The sequence below is a fragment of the Capricornis sumatraensis genome, chromosome 3, assembly GCF_032405125.1.
Source record: "Capricornis sumatraensis isolate serow.1 chromosome 3, serow.2, whole genome shotgun sequence".
In the NCBI taxonomy this organism is placed as follows: domain Eukaryota; kingdom Metazoa; phylum Chordata; class Mammalia; order Artiodactyla; family Bovidae; genus Capricornis; species Capricornis sumatraensis.
The window spans coordinates 76,095,269-76,113,163 of record NC_091071.1 but is presented as its reverse complement, the minus strand read 5'-3'; positions in this window follow the sequence as shown (position 1 = coordinate 76,113,163).

The window sequence follows — 17,895 nt, the reverse complement described above, 5'->3', positions numbered from 1 at the left end:
CCTGGTACAAGACAGGGCTAGTAAAGTAGTGCAGTGAAGCTTCCAACCCAAAAGATTCCATGCCCTAAATCCAGACTGCTTGAAGTGGTAATTACATTATGCTCACCTGAGATGCAGTCGCCCTACTCTGAATTCTGAGTGGTAAATCTGTTTCTGCTCTTCCAATAAGTGCCCCATCCCAGTGCACTGTTCCGGGTTTCCAAATGTTTTATACACTCTTTGTTCTTTGACCAAATTAGGTAACATCTGTCCCTGGCTTCTGTTAACCAGGTTTTCTTAACCTTCACAACCTCTGCCAGGGAAACACAAACACTGCCTTCTAGAGACATTGGCAACCCCCCTGCTCCATATCTGTGTGACCCCCCTCACCCCAACACACACACACACACACACACACACACACACCCCGTGGCACCAACCACTGCCGATGCCCAGGGTTTGCTAATCCCCAGCCTGTGAGAAATCTGTAGTACTTCATAGAGGCACAAAATTTTGAGTCAAAGAGCTTACAGAATCCACATCAAAATTAAAACCCAATAAATAGCAGTATTGACCTGGGTTACACATCAAGAGTGGTCTCCAGGACACTTTATACAATGCAATGGCTAAGCCCAGACCAAATGGTAGTTCCCCTGAGGGATAAAATTAGTAATACTAATCATGATGATAGCTAACATATTGGTGCTGTGTGCCAAGCAAAGCCCTCATTCACATCCTATTTCCTGAAGGATGGTCTGGATTCTATGTGGATTTCAAGAGAATTTAATGTAAAACGTACAGATATGTTGAAGTCTTTCCGGCAAAATTAAAAAGCATGTATTTGCAGATAACTTGAGCTAAAAACATAAAGAAAGAAATATATTTTCTTCATCATCATCATCAATCATTCCTATTTTCATCCAAAAGTCCTGCAGGCAGTCATTGCTCCCTTCTGAAAATGATATAGTTTGAACATTCTAACAGGAAAGTGAATCAATAGCTGAGGTTTGTCCCCTCCCTACTCAACAACTCTCTCTTTGTCTTTCTGTCTTATACAGAGAAAGAGAGAGCAGGCTGTCTTTTTTTTGCCAGAGAAAAGAGTAGGTGGAAACTATATCTTTGGAATCACTGGAAATACTATTTCCCAGTAGTGTATACTGCTCCACTTACCAGCATAAATTTTTAACCTCAGGAAAGAATATTCATTGGTTGGAATGAGATCTCAATTGTGTCTCCCCTCTCTGGGCATTTTCTCATTTAGTGGAAATCCAGGGAGTATCCATTTGCAGGCTTTATACTCCTCCTCTAACCCCCATGAGTAAAACTTGTTATACCTGTAGTAATGGGGGGGGTGGCGGCAAAAAGGAAAAGAACAAATCTCTGAGCAATGAGAACTTAAATAGTTTTGTCTTGTAGATTGATGTTAAATATTGAATTTACTCCCAGACACCTTGAGGATCTATATCAAGAATGATACAGTTCCCTCATTCACATTTTTGAAGCAAGCCAACAAAAGAATTAGCTTTTGTATCCAAGAGATTAAAAAAAAAAAAAGATTCTGAATAAAGAACTATGCGATATAAAAGGTACAGAATGCTATGAGACCTAGTACAGCCTAAGAGAATACAGAGGCATTTTTCTGTGAAAAGGGAAGTTCAAAAGAGATTTTCCTTCCCATAACTAATAAAGATATCTGAAACAGTAAAGCAGATACCTTGTCACCACAGAGCCAGTCCTCCCCTAGGGGCTGTTCATTTTTGACTTGAGCCTGTAAAATGGTAAAGGAAGCAGTGTGTCTCCTGGCCCCTCCCCCACTGTAAGCCTTTTCTGCCCCTTGGTCTCAATCCGGGGATCCTAGCCTTCCTACCTCTAAGGAAAATGTGACCTCTTTGTTTTGTTCTCTCCCTTTCTCAACCAATCAAATTGCTTAACCCTTTAAATTGAGAAAGATAGCCCATGTACAGAGAAGAAGGTCACAAACAGAACTGTGTGATGATTTATCATAAGGCAAACACTGATGTCAGATGATGAAATGCATTATTGTCAGTCATCTCAAAGCCCCGCCCTCTAATCCAGATTTTCCGAGTAATCATAGTAAACTCATAGTTCAACCATAAGTATCCATCCCTACTCACAATAGAGTAGGTTGTCTGGTTTGGACCTTTATGTAAATGGAGTCATGCAGTATGACCCTTTTGTGCTTGACTTGGTGGTTCCCTTGACCCATTGTTTACTATATGCTTCCATGCTTTTGTTTATTTTGTTTATTCTTCCATGCTTTTACAAGTTTCTCTAGTTTTTCTAACTCTTCTATTGTATGTAAATACCACAATTTATGTATTCATTCTTCTACTGATCAGCATCTGGGTTATTTCCCGCTTTGGACTGTTTCAGGACTGTTGCAGTGAACGTTTTACACCTTTCTCTTGGTGGTGTGCATGCATTTCTGCAGAGCATGTACACACAACTGGCATTGTGAGGTCATGCTGTATCTATGCTCATCTCCTGTAGATACTGCCAGTTTCTCAAATTAACTGTGCCAATTTTCACCACGCCAGCAATGCATGTTTCCCCAGTTCTCCACATCCTTGACCTTTGGAATATTATTAGAATTTGTACAATAGACATTCTGGTGTATGTACAGAAATACCTCATGGTAGAATTTGACTTTTCTTGATGACTGATGAGGTTGAGCACTTGTTCACATGATTATTTGCCATTTGGACATTCTCTTTTGCTAAATACCAGTTCTCATGCCCGTTTTATGATGAGTTGTCTGTCTTTTTCTTATTCTAGTTGTATTCTAGTTATGGGCTCTTTTTTCATGTATTGAAAGTCTATTGTCCCATTCTGTCTTATATCTTATTGATATTTTTTGAGAAACTGTTCTTAGTAGTTACAGGACTACTCAAGTATTCTTAATCTAATATTCTTATTTCTAGTGACAATTTTAACTAGCATTTTATAAGAATTATTCTCTTTCATCTAAATTTTTAAATGTTTGGCATGTTCAGTTGCTCAGTCGTGTCCGATTCTTTGTGACCCCATGCTCCAGGGTCCTCTGTCCATGGGATTTTCCAGGCAAGAGTACTGGAGTTGGTTGCCATTTCCTCCTCCAGGGGATCTTCCTGACCCAAGGGTCAAACCCACGTCTCCTGCTTCTCCTTCACTGCAGGTGAATTCTTTATTGCTTGAGCCATCAGGGAAATATTTTAGCAGAAAATTATTCATATTTTCTTCTTAACTGTTCAGTACCTAAAGGATGTATTGTATTGGCCTATTCCTTAGTCCAACATAGCTATTTGTGCTTTCTGTCTTTTCTTTTTGATGATATTCACCAGAATTTATGAATTTTAAAGCTTTTCAGGAATGACTTTGTTGTCTGCTTGTGTTCTGTCTTACTTCTATTCTAATCTTTTCTTTTCCCCCCCTTCTACTTTCTTTGCATTTATTTGCCATCCTTTGTTTCCCCTAAATTTTTTATGTGGATGCTTATACCTCATTGATATTTAGCTTTTCATATTTTCTGGTACTCACATTTAAAGACATATGTTTCCTCTCAAGTATGACCAGAGCTGTATCTCTCAAGTTTCAATGAGTTCTATTTTGATTATTATTCATTTCAATGTATTTTCCATTGTGATAGAGTTTTTTCTAGCTGTCTTTTTCTTTCATTCCTTTTTTTTTTTTTAATGTAATTTAATTTTTCTGTTGTCACGGACAATATTCTATGTGATTTCAGTCCTTTGAAAGTTGCTTGTTGGCCAAGCATGTGGTCAGCATTTATAATAGTATGTGTATGGTTGAAAAGAAGGTGTTTTCATTTCAGTGTGCCAATCATGTTGTTTAAATTCTCTGTATTCATAGTGATTTTTATTTGTTTATTCTACTGTATTCTGAGAGATGTTATATTAAAATCTCCCACTATGATTGTGGATTTTTTTAAACTCTATTTTATTTTGCTTTATATGTTTTAAGGCTAAATTTTTCGAAGTTAGGTTTAGTATATTATTTTACAAATTTAGAATTAGTACGTCTTTTTGGTAGATTGAAACATTGAACGTTTTGAGCTGTTCTCCTTTACCTCTGTTAACTTTTCTGCCTTGAAGTTTTCCTTTGATATTCATACAGTTTGGCTGATGTTTTATGGTACATCTGTTTTCCATACTTTGTGTCAGCATTTTTTATCTCCATGTTTTATGTGTCTTTTATGACATATGATTAGGTCTCTTAGCTAATTTTTTTTTAATCCAAGTAGATGATCATTGCTTTTAATTGAAGAATAGTTTGTGTTAAATGTCTATCCTAATAAGTGCTGTCTTCTTATCTAACCATTTCTATGTTTCTTTTCCTCTTCTTGCTTCTCTTGGATTACTTTGAATCACTTCATGTTTTTCCTTCTGCTTATCCATGTGTCCTACCTGATAGATTCATTTTCCATCTTTCCCCACCCTGCCCTGGGTCCCAAGGAAGGTCACATTTATGGATGACATCAAAGAGCTTCCTTGCTTTCTAACTTCTGGTTGGTTTTGCTCAATGGAAGAAACCATTAAGAAATTGAACAGTGGGAAGAATATGAAATTGGGATGTTTATTCCCCTTCTCTCCTGCCAGGTGGCATGGTTCGTCTCTTGCAATGCAATCCACTGCATGTGTAAGTGTTACCTGACCTCTTTATGTAATCCTATGGGAATTTCAAGCTCAGAAAACTGCACAAATGCTGATGCTTTGGCTACTGTTATTGCTGTGAGTGACAAACTGTCCTTTGTCTCTGACCCAGGAGTTTTGTGTCTTCTGCCAGCACCCTTGAAACTATAGCAGGATAATTTGTCAGCTTGCAAGCTAAGTAAAAACTCGGATAGATCTTGACACAATAGAGTTCTGCACTAGCACACAATGGAGTTCTCCACTAGCTCCTTTTGTTATATTTTGTTTTGTCTTGTTTAAACTTGGTCACATCTTTATAAGGAGCTCCTTTATTAAACTCTCTTCAAATTACCCAGCTTGAATGTGCCATCTGTTTTCTGCTTTATTAACTTGAGAATAATGCACATTTTTAGTATTCTTTTAGTGATTGTATCAGAGATTACAGCATAAATAAATAATAATTTAATTTTACCATCTTTCCAAACAATGCAAGGATATCAAACACTTTTATATGAAATGCCCAGAATAAGCAAATCTGTAGAGATAGACAGTAGATTAGTGGTTACATAGGACCACTTGGCTTGGGGTAAAATGGAAAATAATTGCTAATGGGTGTGAGATTCTTCAGGGTGTGATAAAAATGTTCTAGAATTAATTGTAATGTTGGTTGTACAAATCTGTGCATATATTAATAGCTATTGAACTGTACATTTTAAGTGGTGAATTGTGTGGCATGTGACCTGTATCTCAACATAGTTGGACACTCCCTTGTGGTCTAGTGGCGAGGATTCAGCAGTCCCAACATAGTTGTTATATATGATCTTTTATGACTGGCTTCATTCACTTAGCATACATTTTCAAGGTTCATACATGTTGTAGCATTTATATATACAGTTTATCCGTTCATCACTTGATGGATATTTGGATTTTTTCCACTTTTTGGATTGCATATAGTGCCACAGTGAATATGTGCCTACAAGTTTTTGTGTGGACATATGTTTTCAATTCTCTTTGAAATTGCAAAGCTATTTGGTAACTCGATGTTTAATCATTTAAGGAACTGCCAGAATATTTTCCAAAGTGTCTACACCAGCAGTTTACAAAGGTTCCAGTTTCTCCTCATTTTGACTAACACTTGTTATTTTCTGTCTTTTGAGTATAGCCATTCCAGTGGGTGCCATGTGGTATCTCATTATGGTTTTGATTTGCACTTCCCAAATGGCTAATAGTGTTGAACATCTTTTCATCCACCAACTGACCATTTATATATCTTCTTTGGAGATATGTCTATTCAGATCCCCTCCCCATTTTTCACTTGGTTCATTTGTCTTTTTTTTTTTTCAGTTGGTTCATTTCTCCCATTGAGGGTTTTCTTTTCACTTCTGATGATTTTTTAAATCACAGTGTAAGCTTAGATAAAGTCCAGTTTTTTTTGACATGTGCTATTGATATCATATCTAAGAAAGCTGATGTCACGAATATATATTCCTCTATTTTCTTCTCAGTTTTAGAGTTTTAGCTCTTAATGTTTAACTCCATAATGCATTTTTATATATCATGTGAAAAGAGAATCCAATTTCATTTTTTTACATGTATATATTCAATTGTCCCAGCATTATTTATTGAAAAGACTTTTGTTTCCATTGCATTATTTTGGCATCATTGTGAAAAATCAGTTGTCCACTAATATGAGGATTTACTTCTTGACTTCCAATTCTGTTCCACTGAGCTCTATTTTTCATATGCCTGTTATGCTCTTTTTATTATTGTAAATTTTTAGTTAGTTTTGAAATTGGGAATTGTGAGTCCTCCACTTTGTCCTTTCTTTAAAGTTTGTTTAAGGTATTCTGTATCCCCTTAATTTCCTCTTGAATTTTAAGATCAGTTTGTCAGTTTCTGCAAAGGAGCCAACTGAGATTTTGATAGGGATTTCGCTTAAGCTTCGGTTCAGTTAAGAGGAGAATATTGCCCTTTTAAAAATATTAAGTCTTCTAATCTATGAACATGAGATATCTTTCCCTTTATTTAGGTCTTCTTTAGTTTCTTTCATCAATGTTTTGTGGTTTTCAGATTATAAATGTTGTACTACTTTTTAAAAATTTATTACTCAGTACTTTATCTTTTTTGATGCTAATGCAAATGGAATTATTTTCTTAAATTCATTTTTGCATTATTCATTTTTAGTGTATATAAATTAAATCGATTTTTTGTATATTGATTCTGTATCCTGCAACCTTGCCGAACTGACTTATTAGTTCTAATAGATTTGAGGGTGCATTTTTTTTCCCCCTCAGGATTTTTCATATGCAATATCAGGTCATTTGCAGATAGAGACAATTTTAGTTCTTCATTTCTAATCTGGATACCTTTTAGTTTATTTTGCCTTCTTTATTCTTTTTTTTCTTTTTGTCTAATTGCCCTGACTAGAGCCTGTAGTACAATATTGAATAAAAGTGGTGAGATCAGATATCCTTGTCTGGATTCTAATCATAGGGGGAACAATTCAATCTTTCAGCCTTAAGTATGCTGTTAGCTATGTGTTTTCATAGATGACTTTTATCAAGTTAAAAAAGTAAATTTCTATTCCTAGTTTTGAATGTTTTACTATGAAGAAGTATAGGATTTTGTTAAATGGTCTTTTCTGCTCAGCTTCCTATTTGAAGGATTTTTTGCTGCATAGAGAATTCCTACTTGGCACTACTTTCTTTCAACACTTTGAATATATTCTTCCATTGCTCTGACTTAATTGTTTATATTGAGAAATCAACTCAGTCTAATTGTCATTTATTTTGAAAGTAATTTGAACCCTATTTACCCCCCTTATTCTGAAGGTTTCCCTTTCCTTTAATATTCTGCCATTTGATTGTGTTGCACCTAGGTGAGAATTTCTTTTTATCCTTCTTGCAGTTTGTAAGTGCTCTTGAATCTGCTACATAATATTTTTTGTCATCTTAGAAATGTTTTTAGCCATTATCTCTTCAAATAGTGCTCCTTCCCCTTTCCCTCCTTTCTTGGATTCTAATTATGTATATCTTAAACCTTATCACTGTGCCCTCCTTGCCTATTGGCATTTCTCATGTATTACCAAATTTTTATTTTTTCATACTTTCTGCTCAGTATTTTTTTCCTGACATATCTTTCTTCAGCTGAGTCCAAGATATTAATAAATCCATTCATTCATACATAAATTCATGTGAAAGTATCCTATTTTTAGTATCTAAATACCTGTTAAAATTCAGTCTTCTTGTTTATCTCCTTGAAAGTAATAGGTGTTATTTTAAAGTGTCTGATAATGCCAGTCTTTGAACCCCTCATGTGTCTATTTGCTATTCTTATTATATTTGATTCCCATCTTTTTGTCTCTTTAAACTCTTGGTTATTTATTTTTGTTTACCTGACATTGATTTGCAAAGGAACTATTAGAAATAAGCAGAGGCCTAAACATGACACTAGCTTCCTTCCCAAGGGGTTATAATTGCTTCTCCCTGCTTCTGGAAGCACTGCTGCTGCTGCTGCTAAGTCGCTTCAGTCGTGTCCGACTCTGTGCGACCCCATAGACGGCAGCCCACCAGGCTCCCCCGTCCCTGGGATTCTCCAGGCAAGAACACTGGAGTGGGTTGCCATTCCCTTCTCCCATGCATGAAAGTGAAAAGTGAAAGTGAAGTCGCTCAGTCGTGTCTGACCCTCAGCGACCCCATGGACTGCAGCCTTCCAGGTTCCTCCATCCATGGGATTTTCCAGGCAAGAGTACTGGAGTGGGGTGCCATTGCCTTCTCCACTGGAAGCACTAGGACTCTGAAATTATCTCATCTGGTGATGACTCAAAGCCGAGCTCCAGGTCATTTAAAGATTTACTACTTTTGATTTGCCACTACTGCTAGAGTACATCCTTTTGGTGACCCATCCCAAATCAAAGAGTGTTTCCAAGATTCCTTTTTCTACTTTAATAGTGCTGTATTATCATAACCCTCACAAGACTATAAAAAAAAAATTTCTCAGTCTTTCAGGCATCCTCTAAAACTGATGAATGAAATTTCATCATCAAATCTTAACCTATGCTATATCTTATTCTCTAAAACAGGACTATTGTAGACCACCCTCACCCTTCACCCCCACTTATAGCCAGCTATGCTAACAAAGCAGTTAATAGTTGTGGGAAAAGCTTAAGCATCTTCTCTGTGATCTAGGAGACATACATTTATCCCGTGACTTTTAGAAAATAAAGTGTACCCCTGAATAATAGAAAGTATAGGAGAATAATAAAACATTTTAAGTTCTTCTAAGACAGGAGGGTGCTGCCATGACCAGCCAGTGCAGAAACCTGTTTTCCAGGAGCACATCTATTGGAGATCCTGTTATCTTCTGTTATGTGGCCCTCTCCCATGAGTGTGCTGTGCTTAGTGGCTCAGTTGTGTCCAACTCTTTACAACCCCATGGACTGTAGCCCTCCAGGCTCTTCTGTCCATAGGGATTCTCCAGGCAAGAATACTGGAGTGGATTGCCATGCTCTCCTCCAGGGGATCTTCTCAACCCTGGGATCGAACCCAGGTCTCCTGCATTGCAGGCAAATTCTTTACTATCTGAGCCACCAGGGAAGTCCAAGAATACTGGACTGGGCAGCCTGTCCCTTCTCCAGGGGATCTTCCTGACCCAGGAATCCAACTCGGGTCTCTTGTATTGCTTTCTTTACTAGCTGAGCTACCAGGGAAGCCCCTGTCATGAATAACCATTTTAAATAATCTTTGTGCCTTATTAAAAATGATATTTCCAGGAGCCATAATTGACTTGCCAAACTACCTGCACTTCTTGTGAATTTATTCATTTATCTCCTACCACTGCCTTTAGATGCAACAACAACCTGATTTATGTAAAAATTTTGATGTGCTTATAAGTTCCTGTAATGCCCCAATTAAGTCCCATTACTAAAAATGTTTCAGCACATTTGTAATATCCCTGCCTGTGTTGCTGTTGCTTTTGCAGGAAGAAAAATGGGGCTGCAGAACTACCAGTCTGATACTTTTATGAACTGCATGCTATATGATATCATTTTTTAAGTGAAAAAGAAAACCACTACAATACTCCAGGGAGCATACTTTATTCTCCAGTCCTAGAAGCATGACGTTTAGTGAGTACCTACCAGAGCACCTGTGTGTGCCTGCCTTCATTAGCCTGAAAATATGCATGCTCTCAAACTCCTGAGCTCCAGATGGCTCACAGAGATTCTGCCACCAACTTTATCTATGAAAGTTGTTTAAAACATTTTATATTTCAAGTCTTGTTACTTTCAGTGGTTTCGTATGCTTCCCTTCTTGTTAATTTTTTTAATAACTAATTTACTTTAATTGGAGGATAATTACTTTACAAAATTGTGATGGTTTTTGCCATACATCAACAGAAATCAGCCCTGAGCCCTTCTTGTTATTTTTTTAAAAAATATAAACAAATTAGTGTGTGTGTGTTAGTCGCTCAGTCACGTCCAACTCTTTGTGACCCCATCGACTGTAGCCCACCAGGCTCCTCCGTCCATGAAATTCTCCAGGCAAGAATACTGGCATGGGTTGCCATGCCCTTCTCCAGGGGAGCTTCAGGGATTGAACCCAACTCTCCTTCGTTGCAGGCAAAATCTTTACCATCTGAGCCACTTATAAGCACATTGGGTATGTCCTATTTAAATAACAACACCAGAAAAGCCAAAGGCTAGCCTTTGAATGACTGTCTTAAGTGAGCATCAAGATTAGATTGTTAAAGGAAGGAAGGAAGGGAGAAAGGAGAGAGGGAAGGAAGGGCAAAAAATATTGAGATAGTGTAAAGATAAAGTAAAAATGGAAATTCACTTAAGAACCGTTCTAGAGAAATTGAAATCTCAGTATCAGTTTTTAAACCAGCAAAGTATTGTGGGCTTAGGCCTAAGGAAATCTGACAGTATACCCTGAAGAAAGGCTTCTTTCTCTAAAGATGCTTTTTTTGCTCATATTCTAAGAAACTTAAAATTTCCCAAGAAAATCAGACTCTACCTGTAAAGTTCAAAGGCTATGTAAGAAAAGTCAATGTCACTGTTATCCATTTACAGCAAGTGTACAGATTCCAAAAGTCTGCGTTCTCTATATGAATACTACCCATGGTTGGAGCTTATTTCCCTTTCCTTATGGTCACCATTGACTTTGACTTGCTTCTGTATATTTTGGTTTTTGCTGTTCTTTTTATTGTTTTGATGTGTGTGTTCTGGCCACCTCATACAGTTTTTGGAATGAACCTAGTGATGTGTAGATAAATAATAATAATTAACAGTTTATTATGGTTACTATGCACTCCACAGTGTTGTGAGGGGCCAAAAGGCCTGCAGAGTAGGTATGAACAGAGCTCAGAGAAGTGTTCTTTGTTAAAGCTGTTTTGACCAATTTTCCATTTTATTGGGCTTCCCTGGTGACTCAGACAGTAAAGAATCTGCCTGCAATGCAGGAGACCCTGGTTTGATCCTTGGATCAGGAAGATCCCCTGGAGATGGCTACCCACTCCAGTATTCTTGCCTGGAGAATCCCATGGACAGAGGAGCCTGGCAGTTTACTGTCCACCCAGCCAATATGTCTTGGGGAATCTCTCTTTTAATGGACACTTGAATATCAAAGGAATAGGGGGAGGTTGCTGCTGCTGCTAAGTCGCTTCAGTCGTGTCTGACTCTGTGCGACCCCATAGACGGCAGCCCACCAGGATCCCCCGTCCCCGGGATTCTCCAGGCAAGAACACTGAAGTGGGTTGCCATTTCCTTCTCCAATGCATGAAAGTGAAAAGTGAAAGGGAAGTCGCTCAGTCGTGTCAGACTCTTAGCGACCCCATGGACCACAGCCCACCAGGCTCCTCCATCCGTGGGATTTTCCAGACAAGAGTACTGGAGTGGGGGGCCATTGCCTTCTCCAGGGGATCTTCTTGACCCAGAGATCAAACACCCATCTCCTGCATTGGCAGGTAGATTCTTTGCTGCTGAGCCACCAGTGAAGCCCAGGTAATATATTACCATATACATAATTTTATAGGACAACCATAAAGATTTTCTTTTGGCTTAAATCTCATCTTTGACTCTGAGCTGCTGTTTTGCCTAATATCATATACTCAATTGAGTTCATCAGTTTTTAATTGAGTGATTTCTCTTTGCCTTGTGAGGATTCATAAGTTCTGCTCAGAATTTGGTTGAGAGTTCTATCCACTTCTCTCAACATAGCCTCCAGCCTCATCATAAGATAATCCTTAATTGCAGAGATCTGTGATGGGCATTTCCATCCCTAACTTTAAGATCCATAAGAATATTCGTGAACCTCTTCTGCAAATTCTTTAGAAAATGAGGAAGATAGGAGAGGTGTATCATTCTGTAGCTTCTCTTGGATTTGAGGTACCGTCTCTTGTGGGTTTTTTGTTGTTGTTTCTCTTTTTTTGGCTGCTGTGGGATGGGATCTTAGTTCCCTGATGGGGGACCCAAGCCTTGCCCCCGTGCAGTGGATGCGCAGAGTCCTAACCACTAGACCACCAGGGAATTCCTTCCAGGTGTCATCTCCTAATACACACCTGTATTAAGAAAGGAAGTCTCTCTTCCCGTTTTAGAGATTGGCCCACCTGGCTGTGAGAACCCAAGTTTGTCAAATATCTGAATCTTTTCCCCTTCTCATTCTGATTCCATACAGCTACCTGGTTAGATCATGATGAGGAGTCAGTTTGTTTGACAGTAAAGACTTTCAGCATAAATAAGAAATTGTTTATTCTGGTTTTATACATCTGTGTTAAGGGTGCTGTTAGCAAGTATAATATGCATTAACCTAATCAATTCCCCAGGTCATATCTGAGTCTTTAAAGTAAAGGACGTACTCTGGGCTGAGGTGAATTCAGATTGTTGGCTCCGTGATGCAGGGACTGTGTTTATCTTGCTAATCACCCAGTAATTTAAAGTGCCTGGTCCTCCACTGGTGTTTGATATATGTTAATAAATAAAAATTTTATCTTCTCAGGTTTATTGAGAAGCTTCTAGCTACTGAATTGGACTCTCTCCTGGTGACATCAATTATACCACACAAGATTTCTTTTGAAATTCTTGGTAAGCCGTATTATTCTCATTTTATATATGTAAAAACCAAGACTTAGTTAAATGACTTTCCTATTGTCACAAAACTAACAGAATGACTTTGGAACCTAGGTGTAAAGAATTCCAAAGCCCATACCCTTTCCATTGCATCACAGTGGCTTTAGGAATAAATCAATGGGAGATCTCAGCTAGCTAGAGTTATCAGGTAAAGCATCTTAGAAAAGGTTTAATTTGAACTAGGTTTTCATGATATCAGCAACATGGTATCAGCCAAGGTGAAGTCATAAGATACTGCATGTTACATTGAGGAAATATTAGGTAATAAAATTCAGATTCAGTGTATAAGAAATAAGTTATAGGATGATAGACAATGAATCAAGAAAAGTATGATGGATAATTAAATTCTTGAATAGCAGACTGAGGAATTTGGACATTCTTTATAAATATTCTTAGACTTCCCTGATAGCTCTGTTGGTAAAGAATCTGCCTACAATGCAGGAGACCTGGGTTTGATTCCTGATCAGGGAGATCCCCTGGAGAAGGGAATAGCAACCTACTCCAGTATTCCTGCCTGGAGAATCCCATGGACAGAGGAGCCTGATGGGCTACAGTCCATGAATTCACAAAGAGTCGGACACAACTAAGCAACTAACACGACACTATAATTTTCTTGCCTGGGAAATCCCATGGACAGAGGAGCCTGGCAGGCTACAGTCCATGGGGTCGCAAAGAGCTGGACACAATTGAGTACAACAAAAAGACTAAAAAAGATAGCAGTAAATGTTTATTGGGCTTCCCTGGTGGCTCAGGCAGTAATGAATCTGTCTGAAATGCAGGAGCCGCTCGCCAATACAGGGGACCCAGGTTTGATCCCTGGTTGGGAAGACCCCTGGAGAAGGAATGGCAGCCTACTCCTATATTCTTACCTGGAGAATCCCATGCGTAGAGAAGCCTGGTGGGCTCTACAGCCCATGGGGTCGCAAAGAGTTGGACAAGACTGAGCGGCCAACTAAATAAATTGGAAGCAAATGAAGATTTTTAAAGATGATATGAAACATGACTAAAGCCATGCTTTAGAGTGATGATTCAACTTGACATGTTCCTCAGTTGGAAGCAAGGAAAGTAGTTAAAATGTTACTGAAAGTAGTACAAGTAATGATAGGAAAGGTGGAACAGTAAGGGAGGAAGCAATTAATTCAAAGAGATCTGAGCCTCAAGGCAACATGGATAGGAGAATGAAGTACTAACAGAAAAGAGGAATTATTTTATCCAAATGTAGAAGACTAGTGCTGCTTTTGAACTGTGGTGTTGGAGAAGACTCTTCAGAGTCCCTTGGACTGCAAGGAGATCCAACCAGTCCATTCTAAAGGAGATCAGTCCTGGGTGTTCTCTGGAAAGAATGATGCTAAAGCTGAAACTCCAGTACTATGGCCACCTCATGTGAAGAGTTGACTCATTGGAAAAGACCCTGATGCTGGGAGGGATTGGGGGCAGGAGGAGAAGGGGACGACAGAGGATGAGATGGCTGGATGGCATCACCGACTCGATGGACTGAGTTTGAGTGAACTCCAGGAGTTGGTGATGGACAGGGAGGCCTGCTGCTGCTGCGGCTGCTGCTAAGGCCTGGCGTGCTGCAATTCATGGGGTCGCAGAGAGTCGGACACGACTGAGCAACTGAACTGAACTGAACTGAGTGCTTCCCAGGTGGCTCAGTGTAAAGAATCTGCCTGCCAATGCAGGAGACAGGGGTTCGATGCCTGGCCCAGGAAGATCCTCTGGAGAAGGAAATGGCAACCCACTCCAGTATTCTTGCCTGGAAAATCCCATGGACAGAGGTGGGCTACAGTCCATGGGGTCACAAAGAGTTGGATGTGACTGATCACAGAGAGTAGCAAAGAAGACCAGCAGGAGGTTAGAATGTGAGACTATAGCTTGAGAAATTTCTGCTAGACTCATCTATTTGGGATTCTTCTGTAGGAAGACAACATTGAAATCATGGGGTAAATGAGATTATCAGAGGCAAGAGTCTGAAGAGCAGAAAGTAAAAACTTGAACAAATCTCAGGCAGGAACATTTAGGGGACAGAAGGAGGAAGAAGAAGCCTCAAAGTAGACACAGAAGGCGCGGTCAAAAGGTAGGTAGTTATTACTTCCCTCAGGGGGTTATTTCTGCTAGTTTTAAGACTGAGAACTACTGTCTTAATTTAATGATAGAAAATGATGGAAATAGCTAGGAGGAAGTAAGTTGGTAAATATGGATTAGGCCAAGGCAAATTTGATGAGCTGAATAGAATTTTTTTTTGGCAGCCATTTACTTTAAAAAAATTTTTTTTACAATGCTACTTCGAAACTGGCTTATTTTCCCAAGCATTCCCCACCCTATTTTGAACAAAAGTAATAGGCAGTAATGCATAAAGGATTACTGGTAAATTCTTAAAACATTTAGGAATATGACTTGAAGCTGAATTTTAGATTTGATTCAAATATGAATTTAATTACTAGTGACTGATGTTATAAATTGACTTTGAATTTAAAATAGTCTATTAATTGAATGACTTTATCTTAGCTATTAATGTACTCTTTTCTTTTTCTATATTTTGTCTCTGAAATACTAATCCCTCTTTCCCCTCTGGTTTCCAGTCTTTGGTTAGATAATGTCATTTTGCTTTTTAAAAATTCCAATTTGACATAAATAACATTCGTTTCTCTGACCTTTAATAATGCTAAAGTCACAGAAATGCTATTCTACATTTGGATTTTTGGTGGGGGTTGATAAACACAGAGCATTTCTATTATATGATTATGTGATACTTTTATAGAACACAAAAAAAGGTGAAAAAATAACTATTGCTCAACATCAAAACTTGTTTGCTTAGTCTTTTTTTGCTTTTGAAGTATACTTGATTTACAATATTATACTAGTTTCATAGGTACAAGATATGACTCTGTATTTTTATAGATTATACATGGTTTTTATAAAATATTGACTATATTCCCTGTGTTTGTTCACTCTTAATAAAAATATACATATTTCATAGCCTGAATATTTTTTGCTAATATAGATTTGTTCTTTTTGAGTAATGAATGAAGACTTTGGAAAATTGATTTTTAATTGCAGAAAGGAGTTTTTTCTTCAATTGATCTCTATGATTAATTTCAACTGATATGAGAAACCCCAAAAAGAATCTTAATAAATGCACAGACTGTTTAGAAAGTGTCAGTAATCTCTATATTTATTTGTTACGGTTATTTTTAAAAGAACATTTTGACTGGCTAAAATTTTTAAAAGGAATTGATGTCATAGTAAGTATATTAGGAGAAGATAGCTAGAATTTAAAAAAATTTTAAAGATGAAAAACACCCAATGGGAATTTAACAGAATGTTCTCTAAAAGTAAATAATCCACTTTAGTACAAGACAAAAACCTCAAGTCTCCTGCTAAGTCACTTCAGTCGTGTCCGACTCTATGTGACCCCATAGACCGCAGCCCACCCAGGCTCCCCTGTCCCTGGGATTCTCCAGGCAAGAACACTGGAGTGGGTTGCCATTTCCTTCTCCAAAGCCTGAAAGTGAAAGGTGAAAGTGAAGTCGCTCAGTCGTGTCTGACTCTCTGTGACCCCGTGGACTGCAGCCTACCAGGCTCCTCGATCCATGGGTTTTTCCAGGCAAGAGTACTGGAGTGGGATGCCATTGCCTTCTCATTTCTTGCCTAAAAATTAGAAAAGAAATTCAGTTGTACCAATCATTACTGTAGATATTTACACTGACACTTAACTCGCTGTGTATGTCAGGAGGTCATGGATTGTACAGTGAGTGCAAGGTACACCAAGGGCACACTGCAACACCCAATGTTGCTCCATCACTCTTGAGTTCCCTTTCAGCATTTTGCCATGTGTTGCAATTTCCTTGTCAAGTGAATTTTTAAATTTATTATTTTCAGTATTATAACCATTAAATAGTTTGTAATGAGAAAGACAATATCTAAAAACTTTTGTCTTACAAAGTCATTCACTAGTTATTTCACTGAAGTACTTAAAGTGATTGTTGAAATAAAAATTGAGTTATACATTTTTATTTATATATTAAATAAAGGCTTCACATTTGCTGGACTTTTCTGCACTGGTAGGTGTGTCTCAACAAAATGTCGCCTTGTAGATATTTTTTGAAAAAAGACATGTTTTCATCCAGCCCATCAAGGTTAAAATGAGTGATTAAGCAACAATGATTGCTTAACAATGAGTGATTCACAAATTGTTTTTGCAACTCATCAATTAGAGAAGGCATTTTTGAAAATATATGATTTTGCTGCATTTTAATAACATGTAAATATGACATCTATAAATGTCCATTTCTTATTTTAAAACATAAACTCATGATTTAATCTGTTTTAAAGTCTTCTAACTGAAAATTTAAATGGATCTTGAACTCATTGCTAAAAGTATAACAATGCAACAACTTCTGATTAGTTGTCAAAATCTAGAAAATGCCAAGTTGCTGAATTTCAAAAAATATTCTGGTAATTGGTAGATGGATTTGAAAAACAAGTAGTATTATGATTTCCTAAGTACTTCCCTTGATATACTCATTTCATTGGAATATAACATTTTTTATAAAGTATCTTCTTCAGATATGTTAGCTATTAAAACCAAGTTTAAAAAGTTGAACCTTTAACTTGACTTTCAGATCACTAAATGTTAAAATAAAACTTTCATGGAAATTCAGCATGCGAGGTTATATTGTTTTTTCTAAAAATAATTATCAATAACTTTAACAGCAAAGATTTTATCATTAATAACTTAAGAATTATTTAAACATTATTTCATCTTTAATCTAGACTTTAAAGTCTTCCATTTATATACTTGTAACTATGTATATATTATATTTCATACACTATCATAGAACAGTGGTAGATATATATATTATAATTATTTATTTATTTATAGCTTCCATGATGCACACAGGCTTCCCAGGTAGCGCTAGTTATGAAGAACCTGCCTGCCAATGCAGGAGATGCAAGAGATGTGGGTTTGATCCCTGGGTCAGGAATTTGCCTAGAGGAGGACATGGCAACCCACTCCAGTACTCTTGCCTGGAGAATCCCATGGACAGAGGAGCCTGGTGGGCTATGGTCCATGGAGTCACAAAGAGTTGGATCCAACTGAAGTGACTTAGCATGCATGCATGCACACAGACTCACATTCAA